This window comes from Solanum dulcamara, chromosome 2, assembly GCF_947179165.1.
Source record: "Solanum dulcamara chromosome 2, daSolDulc1.2, whole genome shotgun sequence".
Classification (NCBI taxonomy): Eukaryota; Viridiplantae; Streptophyta; class Magnoliopsida; order Solanales; family Solanaceae; genus Solanum; species Solanum dulcamara.
The window spans coordinates 17,566,177-17,587,391 of NC_077238.1; the positions used below are offsets into that span (position 1 = coordinate 17,566,177).

General features: G+C 36.8%; 1 long non-coding RNA gene across 1 annotated transcript; it reads left to right on the plus strand.

Moving 5' to 3' along the window:
- The first annotated feature begins 1,726 nt into the window (after positions 1-1,726).
- LOC129875723 (uncharacterized) lies at positions 1,727-3,146 on the plus strand. The gene is made up of 2 exons (XR_008763219.1): positions 1,727-1,813; positions 2,941-3,146. It is a non-coding gene; the product is annotated as an uncharacterized LOC129875723 (long non-coding RNA).
- The last annotated feature ends 18,069 nt before the right edge of the window (positions 3,147-21,215 follow it).

Here is a 21,215-nt window from a genome sequence, read left to right on the forward strand (position 1 = left end):
GTTGAGTAACCTTTTTGACATGAAATATTTAGGTGAGACAAAATTTTATTTTGAAATGAAAAATACCATAAAACATGTAATAAAAATTTTCTTATAGGTTACATTATGTTAAAAAAAATTGTGAAGTACATTTTTTTTTGGTAAATTAGGGATTAATATATATTACTAGCTATTATGAGTCATTTAATACAGTGCGTCTAGGTGGGGCATTCCCCACTTGTAATGTTTGGGCCGTGGTATGACCAAAAAAATGTCTGCTACTATATTCCAATTTCATAACAAAAAAAGTTTCCTCAATGCCTGCCTGTACTAATCTCTGACAAACATCGGTAGAACTCCCAAAACTATTGCCTCCCCATCCTAGTATCTTTCTCTTGATCTTTCCTTCGCTAGCACATCTGCTATGCTGTTTTGTTCCGTGTACACATTCTGCAGTAGTGGCCTCCCTAACTCCTCCATCAGCAATCTGCAGGCAGAAATTAGATTAGTATAAGGTAGGTGACCATTTAAGATCATATCTATGGCTACCGTAGAGTCTGTGTTAATCTCTAAGGGGGTAAGTCCCTTTTCCTTTCCTATTTGCAAACCATAGAAAATGGCTTACAGCTCAGCATGAGTAGCTGTCGTTTGGGTGAGTTTTTTCTTGAACCCCATATCCATTCTTCTTTGTAGTTCCTGAATACTCTACCTATTCCTTCCTGACCGATGGTGTGGCAAGCTGAGCCATTAATGTTGAGTTTGTAAGAGTTCTCAGCTGGTAGAATCCATCTAACTTGGATAGTTGAGCTATCAAGTATCTTAGTGCTTCACTGTCTACCAACATCTGATATTCTATGGAGGCTTTAATGACATGGCCCACGTGAACCTTATGTTTTTTCTTATAAAAACATTATCATTCCTACTAATCCAAATATTCCATCAGCCGAAGAGGATTATAGTGTCCTGGGTAATCCATTGGTTGAAGAGCTTGTTTCGAATGGATTTGAGGGTGGTAGTCTAGTTAGCTGCATTAATAGAGGATGTGTCTAACTTGACTAAGGGTTTTCTCCTAAGGGATAGGTCGTGCCAATAGCTAATAGCCTTGGGATATGGGACGAAGATATGGCTAATGTTCTCCCTAGGGTTATCACAAAAGGAGAAGTTTGGAGTAACGTATTAACCAATGTCGTAGAAGTGATGATTGGTGGGAAGTTTGTGGTGGTGGAGCAAGAAGGTTGATGTAATGACCTTGTGGGTGATTTTCGAAAATTTGTACAAAACACGCGTGAACAGTAACACGCGTGAACAGTAACTTTTTGGGCAGAAAATGCCCCTTTCTTCCCATTTCAATATTTTTCATCATTTGTTTGAGTTCTTGAACTCCTTGAGGTGATTTGAGACGAGATTTTTGAGGCAAAGTGTTGGGTAAGTGATTTTTGACCTAAAACCTTCCTTTTTCATTAAGTTTTTGACGATTTTAACTCTTAAATTTTAGTTTCAAACCCCAAAAATCTTTGTTTCTTCCCTAATCCGAATTTAAGGAAAATTGTGATTTCCAACTCGTTTTGAGCTCTATTTTTATGGGTTTTTCAACCATGAGTTCCTTATTACCAATAGAATGGGATTGTTCAATAAATTTCTAGATTTGACCCTTTTTGAAAATAGTTAATTTTTGGACCATTTTACCCCCGGTTCCGAAACCTATCAATATGGGTGTCATTGGACTCCTTGTGACATGTATGTTTCATTGTTGATAGTGGGTTGTCATTCCGGGCGCTGAATTCGAGAGTTGCTTGTCCGGTGGAGGTATTCGAGTGCGGCTTCGGCAATTGAGGTAGGTTTGGCTATCTTTCTTTGAGATTGAGATGGGGTAATTAGTCATTCATATGTTATAGACTTTGGGATGGGGTTGTAGTATGAGTTGAGAATGTTATATATATTGTGATGTCCGTGTGGAGGCTTATTTATTAATGTGTTGCCGTGACGGGGTTTATTTGTATTACATAGCCCGTGTGGGGGCCTTATTTGTTATCTTATTTGCTTTGAGAGCATGTGAATTATGATTTGCCTAAGAGAGAGGCTTGAGTATATTATTTGACTTGTGATGCCGCCTGAGAGATTGAGTTGGGGGTTTTGAGCATACTTGAGTATTGAAATATTGTTGAGAAAGGGGTGAATATTTAAATGAAAGTGTGTTCTTCCCGTTACTATTTATTGAGGGTGAATATCATGTGTAGGTTAAGTTTTGAGAACTTTGAACCTTATACCACATGTGAGTTGATTATTACTTCCATGCATATGTGTTTTGATGCATTCATCCTCATTCATCATATCATGAAACATGGGAAGTTGAGAAATATGGAAATTCTTTTTGAGAAAGAAAATGAAACACCTTTAAACCTTTGTATCTTGAGTCCTTGACCGAGGCAGTTTTCCGGCAGGGTAGTGGATGCATTGTGATCCTAACCTTTGTATCTTGAGTCCCTGACCGAGGCAGTTTTCCGGCAGGGTAGTGGATGCATTGTGATCCCTTGACCACGAGGAGGTGGCAAGGATAATGAGATATTGTGATTGAGGTATATGGTCTGCGAGACCCCCATGGGTCCTGCTTGGTAGCACAGCTCGGCAGGTGTATACGACAGGCTGTGCGATAGTCTTGATTCCACCGTACCACCACATCATTGCATCATCATATTGCATTGCATTGCATTGATATCTGTGCTGCTTGAATTATCTAATTAATTGTGATTATGATCTGTTATTATGGGTTTACTTTACTCGCGCCAATATATATATAAACTGGCAGCACCGATGCCGAAGTGGGATTTTTCTGTATGCAGGTGGAAGCGTTCCTTAGTTTATTTCATAGGTTTGATTAATTCCTTATACTCAGTCAGCTAAAACCTACTGAGTACATGTGAATTGTACTCACCCCTACTTCTGTGTCCCTTTTTGATGCAGATACTAGTCGGGGTACCCCACGTGGCAGTTAATATTCTAGCGGATTGTGTATTCTCAGATTAGTGGTGAGGTCCTAGAATTCGGATCGTCACTAGTCTATCTTTATTTTTCAGTCTTTTGTATCATTCAGAGACTTATGTTGTATCTTCATATTCGAACCTTGTATTAGATGCTCTTTATACTTATGACACCAGGTTTTGGGATAATTTCTTTATTTTTTTTTTCTTTTTATTTAAATCGTGGCATCACTTTCCCCTTTGGGAGTCGTGTATGAGTTTTATTTTTAGGGTTACACATCAGATTGGGTTTTGAGATGTGTGCCATCATGACCTCAGTTTTTGGGTCGTGACAATTGGTATCAGAGCACTAGGTTCACCGGTCTTATAAGTTAAAGAGCAGGGTGTCTAGTAGAGTCTTGCGGATCGGTACGTAGACGTCCGTACTTATCTTCGAGAGGCTACAAGATACTTAATAGGAGAATTTCTTTCTTTTTACTCCCTTCGTGCGATTTATTCATATCAAGTGTTATTTACCTCTGATCTATTCCTTCCGCATTAAAAGTAACTGTCGGGTTCGAAATATCGGCTCTTGCTTAAGGATGATTTAGTGATGCCTATTCGAGCCTGATTATGAGTATGAAGATGTGGAGCAACAAAAAAAGTATGGAAGATGGTCGGTTAGACTTTGATAGTTAGAGTTCAAATTTTAGATATCTAATTAGCCCACTTTGGATTCCTTTGAGATCTGTGGTTCCACCTATGTCTTCTAGCGTTGCTATGTTTACTTAGGAGCAAAAGAGATTTGGAGAGATTCGTCAGGGTATTGTCTCCCAAGTTTGAGATTATCACTGTTGAGAAGGCTTATATCTTTTTGACCAAGTGTCAGGACAGGTTGTTCAAAATTGGGTATCTTGAAGGCACATGGAATGTCTTATTTCTTTTTATAATTGCGGGAATGGCTAAGAAGTGATAGAGGTCTGTTCTTGCTCATAGACCTGTCGGTCCTCCTATGATGAGTTGGGAGTAGTTTACTTAGGTTGTTTTGTGATGGTGAGTTTGAATAAGGGGCAAATATGTGATTCTTCTTTTATTTAGCCAGGGTCACAAGTTGTCTGCAATACACCAGTTTTAGTTGTTTGAGGTGCTTTATGGAGTACTCGAGGTGGTGGTTGTAGTAGTTCACAAGCTAAGGGTGACCATTAATTATGCTATGCTATACTAGGTAAATTTGAGGCAGAGGCCTCTGATGTGGTTATTACATGTATTGTTCTGGTTTGCCATCATTTTACGTCAGTATTATTTGACCCAGGGTCTACCTATTCTTATGTGTCGATTTATTTCGATGTGGGTATTGATTATGTGAGTGAGTCCCTTATTGTGCCTATTACTATTTCTACCCCAATAGGTGAATCTTTAGTAGTGGATCGGGTATACAAGGGATGTTTGGTGATATTTTCGGGTAGAGAGACCCGTGCAGACTTGATTTTACTAGACATGCTTGATTTTGATGTGATATTGGGTATGGACTGGTTATCTCCTTATCATGCTATATTAGATTGTTATGCAAAGACCGTGACCTTAGCTTATCCCGATTTACCTAGCTTAGTATGGAAGGGTAATCCGAGTTCGTATCCTAAGGGGGTGATATCTTATATTCGTACTCGTCGCTTGATGGATAAGGGTTGTTTGTCTTATTTGGCTCATGTACGTGATCTCACCACGGAGTCATCTCATATAGAGACTACGAGGGTGGTGAGAGAGTTTATGGATGTATTTCCTACAGACTTGCCGGGAGTTCCTCCTGACCGTGATATCGATTTTGTGATTGATTTGGAGCATGACACTAAACCCATCTCTATTTCTTCTTATCGGATGGCTCCGGCAGAATTGAAAGAGTTGAAAGAACAATTGGAAGATTTGTTGAAGAAAGGGTTTATTAGACCTAGTGTATCACCGTGGGGTGCACCGGTTTTATTTGTGAAGAAGAAAGATGGTACTATGAGGATGTGTATTGACTATCGACAGTTGAACAAAGTCACTATCAAGAACAAGTATCCTCTCCCTCACATTGATGATTTATTTGACCAGCTTCAAGGTGCATCGGTGTTATCAAAGATTGATTTGAGGTCGGGTTACCATCAGTTGAGAGTTCGGGAATCTGATATCCCGAAGACTGCATTCAGGACTCGTTATGGGCATTATGAGTTTGTGGTTATGTCCTTCGGGTTGACTAATGCCCCGGCTGCTTTTATGGAGTTGATGAACCGGGTATTTCGACCTTATTTGGACTCGTTTGTGATCGTGTTTATTGATGACATCTTGGTTTATTCCAAGAATGAGGCGGATCATGTTAGGCACCTGAGGACAGTCCTTCAAAGATTGAGAGAGGAGAAGTTGTATGCAAAATTCTCCAAATGTGAGTTTTGGCTTGAGTCCGTGACATTCTTGGGTCATATAGTGACCAAGGATGGTATTATGGTTGATCCAGCCAAAGTTGCAGCAGTTCGTGATTGGGTTAGGCCTACTTCGGTTACCGAGATTCGGAGTTTTATTGGGTTGGCAGGCTACTATCGTCGGTTTATTCAAGGATTCTCTTCTATTGCAGCCCCCATTGACTAGGCTAACTCAAAAGACCGTGGCATTTCAGTGGACTGATGAGTGTGAGGCGAGCTTTCAAAAGCTCAAGGAATTATTGACTTCAGCACCTATTCTAGCCTTACCCGAGGAGGGCGTGGCATTTATTGTGTTTTGTGATGCTTCGGGAGTCGGTTTGGGTGGTGTATTGATGCAAAAAGGTAGAGTTATAGCTTATGCTTCTCGAAAGTTGAAGGTACATGAGAAGAACTATCCTACCCACGACTTAGAGTTAGCAGCGGTGGTGTTTGTTCTGAAGTTGTGGAGGCATTATCTCTATGGAGTGCATTGCGAGGTCTATACTGACCACCGTAGCCTTAAGTATATCTTTTCTCAGCCGAATCTGAACATGCGGCAGCGTAGGTGGTTAGAGTTATTGAAAGACTATGACATTACCATACTTTATCATCCGGGAAAAGCTAATGTGGTAGCGGATGCCCTGAGTCGCAAAGCATCTAGCATGGGTAGTTTGGCCTTTCTTAAGGCTGTGGAGAGGCCTTTGGCATTGGAGGTTCAGTCATTGGCTAGACAGTTGGTCCGACTTGATATTTCTACACATCATGGTATTTTGGCCTTGGTGGAGGCTAGGTCTACTTTGATGGACCAGATTCGTACACACCAGTTTGAAGATGAAAAGTTGAGGGCCATTCGAGACAAAGTGTTAAGTGGTGAAGCAAAATCAGCCTCTCTTGATTCGGAAGGAGTTTTGAGGATTAATGGTCGCATTTGTGTGCCCAAGGTTAGTGAATGGGTACGTATGATATTGGAGGAGGCTCATTGTTCCAAGTATTCGATTCACCCGGGAGTGGCAAAGATGTTTCATGACTTGAAACAACACTATTAATGGTGTGGCATGAAGAGAGACATTATTGATTTTGTGGCTAAGTGTTTAAATTGCCAACAAGTGAAGTATGAGCATCAGAAATCAGGTGGTCCTATGCAAAGGATGCCCATTCCTGAGTGGAAATGGGAGCGTATCACTATGGACTTCGTGTCTGGATTACCCATGGCATTGGGTAAGTATGACTCTGTCTGGGTGATTGTGGATCGATTGACCAAATCAGCTCATTTCCTTCCGGTGAAGACTAGCTACAATGCGGATCAGTTAGCTAGGATCTATCTTCGTGAGATTGTTAGGCTGCATGGGGTGCCTATCTCTATTGTATCGGATCGGGGTTCAGTGTTCACCTCTCACTTTTGGAAGGCATTACAGCGTGGTTTGGGTACGCGGCTAGAGATGAGTTCAGCATTTCATCCCCAAGCCGATGGTCAGTCCGAGCGGACTATTCAGGTGTTGGAGGATATGCTTAGGGCCTGTGTGATTGATTTTGGTGCCCGATGGGACCAACACTTGCCCTTAGCAGAGTTTGCCTATAATAACAGTTATCACTCCAGCATTCAAATGGCACCATTTGAGGCATTGTATGGTCGTAGGTGTCGATCACCCATTGGATGGTTTGATTCTATTGCGGTTGATGCATTGGATACTGACTTACTTAGGGATGCTGTGGAGCGGGTACGTTTGATTCAGGGTCGACTATTGACAGCTCAGAGTCGTCAGAAGAGTTATGCTGATAGGAGGGTTCGTCCCTTAGAGTTCATGGTGGGTGATTGCGTGTGGCTTAAAATATCGCCCATGAAGGGTGTGATGAGGTTCGGAAAGAAGGGCAAGCTTAGCCCAAGGTTTGTTGGCCCGTTTGAAATCCTGAGGAGAGTAGGTGGAGTGGCGTATAAGTTGGCCTTACCCCCTAAATTGTCAGCTGTCCATCCGGTGTTTCATGTTTCCATGCTTCGCAAGTACATACCGGATGAGTCTCATGTGATTTCTTATGATGCGCTAGAGTTGAGTCCGAATTTGACTTATGAGGAGGAGCCGACAGTTATTCTAGATAGGCGGCTTCGTAGACTCAGGACCAAGGAGGTCGCTTCGGTCAAGGTGCAGTGGCAGCATCGGCCTGCTGAGGAGGAGACTTGGGAGTTAAAGTCTGATATGCAGGCTCGGTACCCTCAGCTTTTTGAGACCCCAGGTACTTTATTTTATCTTATGTTCGAGGACGAACATCCTTTTTAGTGGTGGATAATGTAATAACCTTGAGGGTGATTTTCGAAAATTTGTACAAAACACGCGTGAACAGTAACACGCGTGAACAGTAACTTTTTGGGCAGAAAATGCCCCTTTCTTCCCATTTCAATATTTTTCATCATTTGTTTGAGTTCTTGAACTCCTTGAGGTGATTTGAGAAGAGATTTTTGAGGCAAAGTGTTGGGTAAGTGATTTTTGACCTAAAACCTTCCTTTTTCATTAAGTTTTTGACGATTTTAACTCTTAAATTTTAGTTTCAAACCCCAAAAATCTTTGTTTCTTCCCTAATCCGAATTTAAGGAAAATTGTGATTTCCAACTCGTTTTGAGCTCTATTTTTATGGGTTTTTCAACCATGAGTTCCTTATTACCAATAGAATGGGATTGTTCAATAAATTTCTAGATTTGACCCTTTTTGAAAATAGTTAATTTTTGGACCATTTTACCCCCGGTTCCGAAACCTATCAATATGGGTGTCATTGGACTCCTTGTGACGTGTATGTTTCATTGTTGATAGTGGGTTGTCATTCCGGGCGCTGAATTCGAGAGTTGCTTGTCCGGTGGAGGTATTCGAGTGCGGCTTCGGCAATTGAGGTAGGTTTGGCTATCTTTCTTTGAGATTGAGATGGGGTAATTAGTCATTCATATGTTATAGACTTTGGGATGGGGTTGTAGTATGAGTTGAGAATGTTATATATATTGTGATGTCCGTGTGGAGGCTTATTTATTAATGTGTTGCCGTGACGGGGTTTATTTGTATTACATAGCCCGTGTGGGGGCCTTATTTGTTATCTTATTTGCTTTGAGAGCATGTGAATTATGATTTGCCTAAGAGAGAGGCTTGAGTATATTATTTGACTTGTGATGCCGCCTGAGAGATTGAGTTGGGGGTTTTGAGCATACTTGAGTATTGAAATATTGTTGAGAAAGGGGTGAATATTTAAATGAAAGTGTGTTCTTCCCGTTACTATTTATTGAGGGTGAATATCATGTGTAGGTTAAGTTTTGAGAACTTTGAACCTTATACCACATGTGAGTTGATTATTACTTCCATGCATATGTGTTTTGATGCATTCATCCTCATTCATCATATCATGAAACATGGGAAGTTGAGAAATATGGAAATTCTTTTTGAGAAAGAAAATGAAACACCTTTAAACCTTTGTATCTTGAGTCCTTGACCGAGGCAGTTTTCCGGCAGGGTAGTGGATGCATTGTGATCCTAACCTTTGTATCTTGAGTCCCTGACCGAGGCAGTTTTCCGGCAGGGTAGTGGATGCATTGTGATCCCTTGACCACGAGGAGGTGGCAAGGATAATGAGATATTGTGATTGAGGTATATGGTCTGCGAGACCCCCATGGGTCCTGCTTGGTAGCACAGCTCGGCAGGTGTATACGACAGGCTGTGCGATAGTCTTGATTCCACCGTACCACCACATCATTGCATCATCATATTGCATTGCATTGCATTGATATCTGTGCTGCTTGAATTATCTAATTAATTGTGATTATGATCTGTTATTATGGGTTTACTTTACTCGCGCCAATATATATATAAACTGGCAGCACCGATGCCGAAGTGGGATTTTTCTGTATGCAGGTGGAAGCGTTCCTTAGTTTATTTCATAGGTTTGATTAATTCCTTATACTCAGTCAGCTAAAACCTACTGAGTACATGTGAATTGTACTCACCCCTACTTCTGTGTCCCTTTTTGATGCAGATACTAGTCGGGGTACCCCACGTGGCAGTTAATATTCTAGCGGATTGTGTATTCTCAGATTAGTGGTGAGGTCCTAGAATTCGGATCGTCACTAGTCTATCTTTATTTTTCAGTCTTTTGTATCATTCAGAGACTTATGTTGTATCTTCAGATTCGAACCTTGTATTAGATGCTCTTTATACTTATGACACCAGGTTTTGGGATAATTTCTTTATTTTTTTTTTCTTTTTATTTAAATCGTGGCATCACTTTCCCCTTTGGGAGTCTTGTATGAGTTTTATTTTTAGGGTTACACATCAGATTGGGTTTTGAGATGTGTGCCATCATGACCTCAGTTTTTGGGTCGTGACAGTTGATTTTATTGGGCACCTTCTGTTTCCAAATCCATATGAAGTCTTTCGAAATTATAGGTCCAGATTAGATTTCTTCCATGGCTAAGGCGTTATACGCACTCTTAGTAGAGAAGATACATTTGTGGGTGAGGCCCCAAATAAGCTTGTTTTCCTCAGTTTGACAGAGTTGGGGAAGGTTATCAAGGATAGAGTGAATGATATTGTCAGAAATTTGCATGGATAGACTATCAAAGTGCCATTGAATTTTGTTAAAGATGGTGTCTAGTTTGATAGCTTCTTCATCCTTGTTGAGAGGACCCTATACCATGCCTCTGATAGGTCTTAAGTTAGGAATCCAGAAGTCTTCAAAGAATCTGACTTTGTTCCCTTTGTTGGCAATCCAGTTGGTACTGTTGGTGCAAATGGTCCAGCCTTGAAAAGTGCATTTCCAACTTGATTTAGCTCTGCTTCTATGGAGGCAGATTCTATTGTGGCAGTACTTATAATACAAAATTTTTTCCCAAAGGGTGGAGGGGTTTTTGAAGGCTCTCCAGGCTAGGCCTGTATGGAGATCTTTGTTTTTTTTTATCTCACTCTTCTAGATGCCCAACCCTCCTTCCTTCTTGCTCTTGGTAATTTTAACCCATCCTATCAGGTGAAGTTTTCTCTTTTCAAAGGTGGCACCCCAGATGAAAATTCTCTAGATTCTGTTGACGGTCTTTCTGGTTTTGACTGGAAGCTGGATGTATTACATGACATGATAGGGGATACTACCTAGGGAGGCTTTGGCAAGGATGGTTCTACCAGTAATGTTGAGGAGCTTAGCTTTCCAACCATTTAGCTTCCTTTGCATATTGTCGATAATGAATTGGAAATCACTATTGACAGGTCTGGAATGAAAAATAGGGAAGCCAAAGTACTTACTAAAGGAGTTGCTACTTTGGATACCAAGCATTACAGAGCATGTGTTATGATTGTTGGTACTGTAGTTATTAGAGAAGATAACTTTTGATTTGCTAGAGTTGATCTTTTAGCCAGAATTGTGGCAGATATTGTTCTGAAGAAGGAGAATGTTGGAGCATCTTTGAGTAGAGATAGTGGAGAAGAGGGTAAGATCATCAATAAAGAAAAGGTGGGAGATTTTGAGGCTAGAGGTAGAGATAGGAATCCAAGACTTATTAGCCACGACCTTGTCAATGTTCCTAGAAAGCCTCTCCATGTAGAGGATGAAGATGTAAGGGGAAATAAGGCCACCTTGTCTAATTCCTCTAAAAGGAAAGAAGTAATCAGTTTTGGACCTATTAATAAGGACAGAGATGGAATAGGTGGAGATGAAAAACATGATAAGCTTGGTGAGGTTAGTGGGGAAGTAAAAGAATTCTAGGGAGTCTTTAATGAAAGACCATTCTAACCTGTCAAAGGCTTTTTACAGATCAATCTTAAGGATCATGTAAGCTTTGGTTTCTTTCATTTTTTTGAAGTGGAAGATATATTCCTGGACAATGGCATTGTCAGAGGCTCTTCTACTAGAGAGGAAACTGGCTTGGCTGGGGCCAATGATTTTGTTGAGGTAAGGCTTGATTCTATTGGCAATAATTTTGGTGAAAATTTATAACTGGTGTTGCACAGGCCAATAGGTTTGAAGTTCTTAAGCATAAAGGCATTCTAACATTTGGGGATGAGCACAGAAGAGATTTGTTCATTTGGGGATTCATCCAGCTGTGTCTAAAGGTGTGCTCATAGAAATCTATCACTTGCCTCTTCATAATGCTCTAGTAATTTTAATAGTAGAGGGGGTGAAGACCATCTGGCCCAGGGGATTTGGAGGGTTTAAAGCTTTTGATGGCCTGGAGGATTTCAGACTCTCTAACTGGACTATCAAGGATCGTTCCCTCCCCATTAGTGATGCAATGGAGATCATGAGACCTTGAATTCGAATTTTAATAGTTTCATTGAGTCCGGAACATCAAAATTAGTGGAGTTGCATATCTGATTTGTGTACGCGGGATTTCGACCAAATCTTGAGAGTCTATTTCGTGACTTTGAGACTTGCCAAAATTTGTTATCTGGTGTTTGATATTTCCTTCTCTACATTTGTGGAGCTTGCTAAATCCCTTTTTCGAGTTCTCAGAGGACAGGTCATGTTCGTGGAGTAGACCAAGTTTCTTCTCCGTATTCACGGAGGGTGATCCGCATTTGCGGATATATGTCTCTATTATCTCCACATTCGCGGAGTAAGTTATCCGCGTTCACGGCGAACAAATGTGGCCAGAACAGTTTTAGTCAGGGTTTAATCCATTTTTCACCATTTTTGAATTTACAAGCTTTGAAAAGGCAATTTGGAAGGGATTTCTTGCGGGGAAAAATTGGATAAGCTATTCTAACCTATTTTCTTGATTATTCATTACTTATTTAGATTTTCGACATGAAATTAGTGATTTTGAGTTGAAGGAATTAGGGTTTTTCAAGAACAATGTAAATTTGATTTTTTAATGATTTTTCAACTCATTTTAACTCTATTTTAAAACGAATTTCATCATTAGATTCCTGATTACTTGAAAAATATTTTTATCTAAAAATAATCAGATTTCGAGTTCGGTTTCCGATATGAGATTTTTGACTATTTTACTCTTTTCATCTGAATTTCTTGATTTTAGTGTCAATAGATTTAAAATGTGATTGTGAGTCTATATTTGATTAGATTGTGGTGATTTGGAGTATCATTAGAGAGGAAAGACGGTGATTTTGGATTGTTCATGACTTTTTGACTAAGGCAAGTGGAATTCTAATATTTGTTAAGTATGTTGAACCTTGTATTTTCTTGTGTGAGTGGATTAGGATATATTGGGTCATTAGATTGAATTAAATTACATTTGTTGAAGTGTTGTAATCTGTGAGGTATTGATCTATTGTGTGATTGTGGACTATATGATATCTTGTGTGAATATTTATCCAATTTCACTCATTACTTGTGCATATATTATATATGTGATGGCTGAGAAATGATATGAGTTAGGTACTGGATATTGGGACCAAGATTTCTACCGATTCAGGTGATTTGCCGAGTTTTCTTCTGACGATCGAGGTCTCTTTCAGTGGATATTATGGCTAAGGTCTCTTTCCACAGATATTGGCTGAGGTCATTTTCAATGGATACATGGTCTATGCGAGGCCTTTGTGGGTTTTAGTCTGAGGTGATCAATGAATGTGTATCGTAGGATAGAATGCATCACGATATTTGATATTGCGTTTGCATTCATTTATTCCTTTGATTGATTATGATATGAGATTATATTTGTTTCCTGAGTATAGTGGTGAGAATATATTTGTGCCTTCTATTGTGGATTTTTTAGTATTCTAGTACAATTATGATATAAACTGTATAAAATGAGTTGTCTAAGTGCATGCGTATAGTTGTGGAGGATTGTGATTGGGATATCAGGAGTATCCATGTTCCTCATTGCTTTACTTAAGGTTTAGTTTCCATTTTGCAGAGTACCATGTAATTGATACTCACCCCTTGCTTCTATATTTATGTAGGATCTGAGCCCCGGCACCTCCTATTCATAGTACTCTTTGATCGGTCCGAGCTTCTGGACGCTTGAGAGGTAGTACCTTGTTTTCTTCGGCAGAGTCTCGACATCTTTTACCTTATGTTTTGTTCTACTTGGGAATTGAGATATTTATCCTTGTATCTTCTTCATTTCTTTTGAAATAGCATCTTGCACACGTGACACCAAGTCTTGGTTAGTTTAGAATCCACTTTCCTCTTATCTTTATTTATATCATGCTAGACTTTATATTTCCGCATTTATTTTCAATTACTTTAAATTATTTAGACTTTTAGGCTGACTCATCTTGATGAGATAAGCGATTCCCCCCAAACTTATCCCTAGAAACTAAGGCCTTATTGAAATCCCCTCCCATGAACCAATCCCCAGAATAATTTTGGGAAATTCTCCAGAGACTGTACCAAAGGATGGTTCTTTCATTAGGTGTGGGGCTAGCATAAATATAAGAGAACAATCATGGGTTATGGAGGTTACTGACCTTGACCATAACATGAATCCCTTGAGGGGTGACCGAGATGTTGCCCATCTTCACCATGTCCTCCTTCTACATGATGACTATGCCCCCCGAGAGTCCATTCACTGGTGACTGGATTTAAGCATCAAAGCCCAGATCTTCAGTGATTCTCTTGTGCTCCGTCATTTTTATTTTCAAGAGCACCATTATTGTGGGTTTGTGTATTTTGACTAATGCTAGACACTGTCTTCTGAAAGCGGCGCTATTGGCGCTTCTTGCATTCTAAATGAGAAAGTTCATTGGGTTGGCTTGGATTGGAGGGTTGGTTGTTTTCCCCTTCCCTTTCTCTGATGGGAGGGCATTTCTCTGATCTTTTAGAGATTTAATGGCTACCGCTGGTGGGAGATTGCTCTTTTGATTCCTCAGCATCATCATCAGATTCCTCACTAATATTGGACAGACTACTAAAATAGCTTATCTGGACGGCTCTTTGAATACTTTGATTACTTGGCTTTCCAAATTGAAGAACTATGTTCTCTACTCTTCTAATGCTTGGAGTAGGTCTTCGAGCTCTTTATTTCTCTGCTTTAATACATCTAATGCTAAAAGAGTTACTTTCTCTAGGTTTCCTGCCTTGCTGTTCAGTCCCTGGGAAACCATGGAATGAACTTGGGGATAAGAGTTGAGGAGTCCTATAGGGGTTTTGGAGAAGAATGGCATTTGCTGATATACCTGGGATAAGAGTGCATTCAGTTCCTTGCTCGTCATCTGTAAGAGGTCCCTATAGAGATAGGCATGGAGAATCATTTGCATCCATAATTGTTGTCCAAAGCTCAATGTGGCCAGGTTTATTCCTTCTCAAAGTTTGCTAAAAATTATGGTTCTTTGATCGTGATAAACACTGGTTGTGTCCCGATCTCTAGGTTTAGAGTGAGTTGTTGTCCATGGAGGGTAAGCTCCATCCATGATTCCGAAACATGGTTTTCCAGAGCTGCACAGTCACATAGTGCAGAGGAGCAGTTAGTGGAGGAAAGTATGGGTTGGAGTTTTCCATTTGGGGAGGTTTTGGGGCTTTATCCTCGGTTTGAGGACTACTTAATTGGGGAGTTGGGCTTGGTGCCCAGTTAATTGATGCGACGATCATTGTCACATCTCTACTAGCACCATGATGATTACTCTCTGAAGTGGTAAGAGAGTGTTTGGATGGGGAGTTAGGGTTTCATTGTTCATAGAGGGAGACGCCGAGACGCTGGATAAAATGGGGTTTCTCCTAGGAGAAAAACCTTTTGGGGGTCCCACTACATTGAATGAGGCTTCATTTAATGAAGCCTGATGTTCTTTTTGCCCAAGCATTTTGGTGCCAGATATAACATGTTAACATCTGCATAGGAGCCATTTATATTTATGGCATGTGATTTGGTGGTGAATTTTTCTTCAGAGCAATTAATACTTGCTTTGGGAGGCAGAGCATTGGTCCGACTTTTAGTGTAACTCACCTTTTTCTTTCCTTTTGCTAAACATTCTTTGGGGGGGGGGGAGGGGCTTTGAATGTTAGCACAATATAGCAAATTAGAAGGACTTGTAGTCGAGTGAAGTGAGAACTTACTTGTTATGGCATTGAAAGTGTTTACCTAAGTAATGTGTGGTATTCTCTCTTTAATTTTGTTGACTTTGTTGTTGTGTGATGTTCCAGCTCTTTGTTTCTTGTTCCTGCATGGGAAAGAGACAGTTTGCCATGCCTCTGCATTCCCTTTGTTTGTTGATGAGTCATTCACTATTTCGTGATTTTTGGGTGGGGGTGGAAGGTGGTGGGAGAGGTGCATGATTTCGTGGTGTGGCCAAGTCTCCCGCATCTTGTACGTAGTGTTCCATTCCCTATGTAGACTATATCTTGTAGGTGGCTTTCGATTAGGATGTTCTTTTTAACTGGCAGACCTATGGGTACTTGGATTCATATTCTTGCATATCTCCCCCTTAGGGTGGATGATGTGCAGGTGTCAATTTTCAGAAGAGCCCCAAGTTTCCTCCCAACCTTTTCTAGTATGCCTTTATCATAGAACTCAGTTGGCAGTTAAGAAAACCTTATCCATATTTCACTATGGGATATGGTCGATTCTTGGGGGGGGGGAGGGAGAAGTTTGGTTCCTACCTTCTTACGGATATGAAGCTGCCAGCTACAAACCAGGGTCCCCCTTAGAGGGCCTTGTTATTATTTTCTTAGAGGGGAAATTTAACGATATGGAATTTCCATCCTAGATCGATTAAAGTTAAGGCTTCAATGGGCTTCCAAAGTTTCGTTAATTTTGTCTTTAGGTACTGGTGGGATAGTTTCCTTCCTAAGTTTGACAATGACAAAATATTTCCAAGGGAGATAAATTTTTTTCTTGGTCTTCCCTGGTTAGTTAGATTCCATTCTCTTGTCCTTTGTCTTCTTCTATTGTTTGATCTTCCATAAGGGTGGAGTAGTTGTTATTTATTTCTGGGTGCTTGTTCAATAGTGCCTCCATAAACGATTGTCTAGGAGGTGGGTCTTCTTCCATTCCTTTATTGCCATTCGGAGGTTCCGAAGGATTTGGTACTCTTGGGGGGGGGGGGGGGGGGTACTAGCAACGGGGTGGGTTGTCATGGAGAAAACTCTGTGGGGGGGGGGGGGGTCTTTTCCTAGAGAGAAGTAGATTTTTACAATTAGAATCAAATACATTTTTGTTGATTATATGTATTTTGCTACACCATAAAACATGTAATGAAAATTTTCTTATAGGTTATATTATGTTGAAAAAAATCGTGAAGTACAATTTTGTTGATTATACGTATTTTGCAATTCCTTTTAATTCAAGTGTTTATTTATTTTGTATTTAAAGTGAAAATAATTTCATAATTCAAAAAATATATGCTACATAATAAAATATATGAGATATATAATTTGTACTTGACCTGATATTATATATTTTTTTAATCGGATACCCTCAAAGGGACATCTAATATTGTGTAGGCAATTGAAGTACTTTATGATATACAAGCAAGTCATGTATTATCTGATGCTAAAATTTATGGCCTGTTTTATAAAATAAATATTCAACAGATTTTTTAAAATGTAGATGAGAACACTTGATACTGTTATATTAAAAGAAATATTATTACTAAGAGCCCGTTTGGATTGGCTTAAAAAAAGTAACTTTTATGTATGAAGTGCTTTTAGAACTTTGAAGTGCTTAAAGTTATTTTTATAAATAAGCAGTTGAGTGTTTGGATAAAAATGCTTATGATGTGAATTTTAGGGTTAAAAGAATAAAAAAAGGTAGTTTGAAAATTTAGTTAAAATATAAGGGATATAAAAGTAATTTCCATGGTCAAAGAAAATGACTTTAAGCACTTTGAAAAAAAAAAGTTAGGAATCCTAACTTTTCTTTTTTGACTGACTTTAAGAACTTTATGGCTTAAAGTCAGCATTAGGCAAACACGTCCAAAAGTTAAAAAAGGGCTTTAAGTTGGTTTTGACCAACTTAAAGCCAATCCAAACGGGCTCTAACAAACATGAATAAATTTTCAAAATTCAAGAACATAGAAATTCAATAATGTAATAATTTACAAAATAATAAAATCTAATAATAACATTAACAATGTAACAAACATACAAACAATGTAATCTATCAATAACATTAACAACTAATTAAAAATTAAAAAATTCTAACCTTTAAAATTGGGACTAAAAAAAAAGTATGAACATAAAATTAGAGACGACAAATTAAGAGGTGCTCTGGTGGACTGAATGATGACAGGAGAAATTGAGAGAGAAGAGAGAAGAAAGACAGAGAAAATGTCACGTAGTTCCCTTTTTAAATGAAGTTACTTTATATGTGACATTTTAAATATGAAAATAATAATTTAAGGCAAATATCACATAATTTAAGCATATGATTATTACTTTCTTCGTTTCAATTTTTGTCTTACGTTTTCTAATCCCTTAAAAAACTATTTTTTTTTATAACTATTTAATTATAATTTTCATATGACATTTTTAATATCATAAATAAAATGGAAAAAAGACATAAATTCTCTTTTGAAATTGTACCAAAAAGTCAGTTACATATTTAAATTATCATTGCGATATATTACATACCTAAATTATCTAAAAGTGAATTTATTATCCTCCTGAAATGTATAACATCACTCTTACAGTATGTGGTGTATTACACTCGCTGCCACATCGTCATGCCAGAAATTATAATTTTTTTCTTTTTTTTCTTTATTAATTAATTTTTCTTTTATTAGCTATATTTTATACAAATTAAACTCCTAATTAATTAGTAGCCACTCATCCGACCTCTCCCCCCAACCCAATCGTCTTCTTCATCAAAATACCACCCATCCGATCCACCCTCTGTTGCAAGAAATTTCAACTAAATCCAACAAATTTTCTTTTTGTTCAGAAAAAAGAGAGAGTTTCCCAACGGATCTCAACACAAATTACCACCATATATTATCACATTATACTTGAAAAGAAAAAAAAAAGAGCAAGAGCAAATTTTAACTAAATCAAAATTCCTTTATTTTGGTATTTTTCTTTTATTTTTGTTGGAATAATTTCTAGCATTTTCTCAGCAAGAAAATGGATCGCAACAAAAATTAGGAGGCAACTAACACCTCATTTGCTCTCCATAACCTATCATCAATTTTTTTATCTTGCCTATAAATTTAATTTGCTTGAATTTGAACAATCTGAGTGAAAGATAATTTCTATTCCATATCTAAAATGAAATAAAAAAGAAGTTTGACTTATATGTTTTTACTAGAATTCTTCTTCTTCTTAATGAGTTTTGAAAGAAAAAAAATCAAGATTCAAAATGGGGAGTAAATGGAGATGAGTGTGAAGAATTTCTTCTTAATGAGTTTTGAAAGAAAAAAAATTAAGATTCAAAATGGAGAGTAAATGAAAGTGGATGTGAAAAAGAAGATGGTAGGTGAGTGTGAAGAAGAAAGGACGTGGAAGATGTGGTGATTTTATTTTTTAAATTTTTTTTACTTTAGTTTTAGTCTGGCGCACTCTTTTTTTTTGCCACGTCGGTTTTAGAGAAATAATAAATTTAGTTTTAGATAGTTTAAGTGTGTAACAGATTGCCGTGATAGTTTAAATGTGTAATTAATTTTTCGATACAACTTTAAAAATTTTTTATGCCTTTTCCCTAAATAAAATAGCATTTGATATATTTTTCCATGTCAAAATTCAAAACCAAATAACAACTTAAAATGAGGAAAGTAATAAAATACATTATTTGTTCTGTCCAAATTTGTATGATTCTTTTCTTTTAATCAGTTTCAAAATCTGACATTATATTTAGTCTTAATTTAATTTTTAAATATTTTTTATTAATAAAATAATTTATAACTATACAAATAATTACGATTTATTTTAAATTTTAAGCTTTAAAATGTCAAATTACATCCGAAAGTATAATTTAGAGAGATTAATATATTTTCCAAAAGAACATTGGTGGGGCACCAAACATGATTCTCTCTGGCAATGACAGTGACATTAGCATATTAACGGCAAAGTTAAATTGCCACATGTCCTCAAAATTTCAAACTTTATGGTATGATTTAATATTTAATTATAATTTAAACATTTTAATGAAACGTTACATATTGCTAATTCCAATGGTGAATGATCCCATTGTATTATGCCACATGCGACAAGCACACAAAGTTGCATCGAGCCAGTCAATTCAGAAGACTTTGGCCCTAAGGTAAGGGGCATGCACAATATTAAATGACCAAATTACCCATACATTCAATTATCTCAATTTGAAGGATAAACGTTCCTCTCCTCTTCTCATAAGCGATTTTATTCCAAAATAAAGTTATAATGGAGGATCACATTGATATAAAATTAAATTGATCTCTTATATAAAGAGTAAAATAATGGTATTGTAAATACTTGTTTGACATTACTGCTAAAAATTATTTATTTATAAAAATATTTTTTTAAAAAAATTATTTGTGTTTGATTAATTTATTTGAAAAGTGTTTTTAATAAATAAATTATGTTTCAAAAAATGCTTTTGAGAGTCAAATTACGTAAAAAAAAAGTATCAATGCATTTTTAATATTAATATTATTTTATAGAGAGAAATTATTTTAAATATCTATTATAAATGTTTTAATTAAATTTATATTTTTAATAAATTAAAATGTACAAATTCAAATTTTCAATCAATATCATACATAAATAAATAAAAATAAATTAATATTCATATAATATTAACATGATGATTTAAGTATAATTAAAAATATCAAGCAAAATAAATTTAAAAATCATTCAATAAGTTAAATCACTAGATACGAAAAATTCACCATAAAAATAAATATGTAAATAAATATAAGGAATACATTAGTAAATATGTATATATGGTAGAGATATTTTGATCTTAAAAATAATAATTTTTTGCTTCTTCTTAATAGAAAACTGCTTCCATTTAAAAGCAATTTTACTAGTTGGCCAAACACCTTAATTTTTTAAAATAATATATTTTTTTCTCAAAATAAGTGTTTTTGGTCTTCCTACAACAATGCCAAACAAACTCTAAGTATAAGGTAAAATTATACTCCTTGGATCCCAATATATGTGATGATCGAGAGTCAATTTAATTAATTTTTAAAGTTAAACTAAATAATCAACACACTATTTTAAAAATAAATTTTACATGTTCAAAATTTATACAAAAATACTATAGATGGAATTCTTCATATATCAATATGATCAAATAACATATTTTAAAATATCAAACAAAACTTATAATTTGAATCTCAAAAAATAAAAAATCTACATATATTGAGATTAGGGTTGTTCCTATTTGGATCGATTATTGCTTAAAACCACAACCAAATCAATTTAGTTGATTTTTAAATATCTAAATTCAAATCAAACCAAACAAAGAAAATAACCATCGATTTGATTATTGTCGATTTTTTTCATTTTGTTTTTATTTTTTTTGGTTTGAAAATAATAAGTTTGTTATGAACAATCCACATGAAAACTAATATAGATTCAATTAAGCAATATTAAAGTTATTATTAACCAAACAAAATCAAACCAAATATCAATCTTTTTGATTGATTTGATTTAGATTGCAGTTCGATTTAACTATAATCATAAACAATCCTAATTGAGATGGAAGGAGTGGTGGTTTTCTTTTAAATCTCAATTGTAATGTCGTCTCTTAAATTTTAATACAATAAAATTGATTTATTCAAAAATGCAGGAAAGTTTATAATACCTCATTAATAATAGGTATTGTCATATAAAAATGAAACAAACGAATTAACTAAAGAATGTCCAAATGCATAATTACTTATGATTTGGATCAACAAAACAACTATAGATACTTTATCTTCAAATTAATTGTATTTTCTTTTTCTACTATGTATTTCTTCTGGTTTAATTTATTTGTCCTATTTTGATTTGGTATAAATTTTAAAAAGTA